Here is a 714-nt window from a genome sequence, read left to right on the forward strand (position 1 = left end):
CAGAGGGGGCGGGGGTGGGGATGACCCCCCCAGTGCCGGCGGGGGCAGAGGGAGCAACAATGAGAGTGGGCTCCGCGGGGGCACCGGGGGTCTCAACGATGGGGATGGCGGTGGGGGCGACGGGAACGACGTCAGTGGCACCGGCGGGGGGTGGTGAAGTCGACCTTGGGGACCTCGATAAGTGGACTTGATGACGGTGGTGGTGGAGGAGCCCTCAATGGTGGTGCCGTCGGTGACGCAGGGGACGACAGTCGTGGCGTCGAGAGTGATGGTGGTGTAGTGAGCACCGGAGGTGGCGGTGGGGACAACGGTGATGACGGTGTTGATACGCTCAGCATCGGTGACGATGGCGGGGTTCTCCTTGACGTGACCGGCGCAGACACCCTGGAAGAACTTGGTGGCCTCAGAGATGATGTCGTCGGATCCACCGTGGGCGTAGATGCAGGAGAAGATGTTCTCAACGAAGGCAACGTCGGGGCAGTAGCAGGCGGTGTCGGTGTTGTCCTGGCAGCCGACAGAGAAGATCCAGGTGTTCAGGCACTTGGGGACGACGTCAGGGCAGGGGAGGGTCTCGATGGGGGTCTCAGGGGCGGTGCTGGAAGGCACAGCGACGGCGGAAGAGACGGTGACCTCGGGCTGCTCGGGGTACTCGGGCTGGTCAGGCTTGACCCCAGTGGGGGTGGGGGTGGTGATGATGGTCTCCGTCACGGTGGG

Source organism: Verticillium alfalfae, genomic scaffold (assembly GCF_000150825.1).
Source record: "Verticillium alfalfae VaMs.102 supercont1.2 genomic scaffold, whole genome shotgun sequence".
In the NCBI taxonomy this organism is placed as follows: domain Eukaryota; kingdom Fungi; phylum Ascomycota; class Sordariomycetes; order Glomerellales; family Plectosphaerellaceae; genus Verticillium; species Verticillium alfalfae.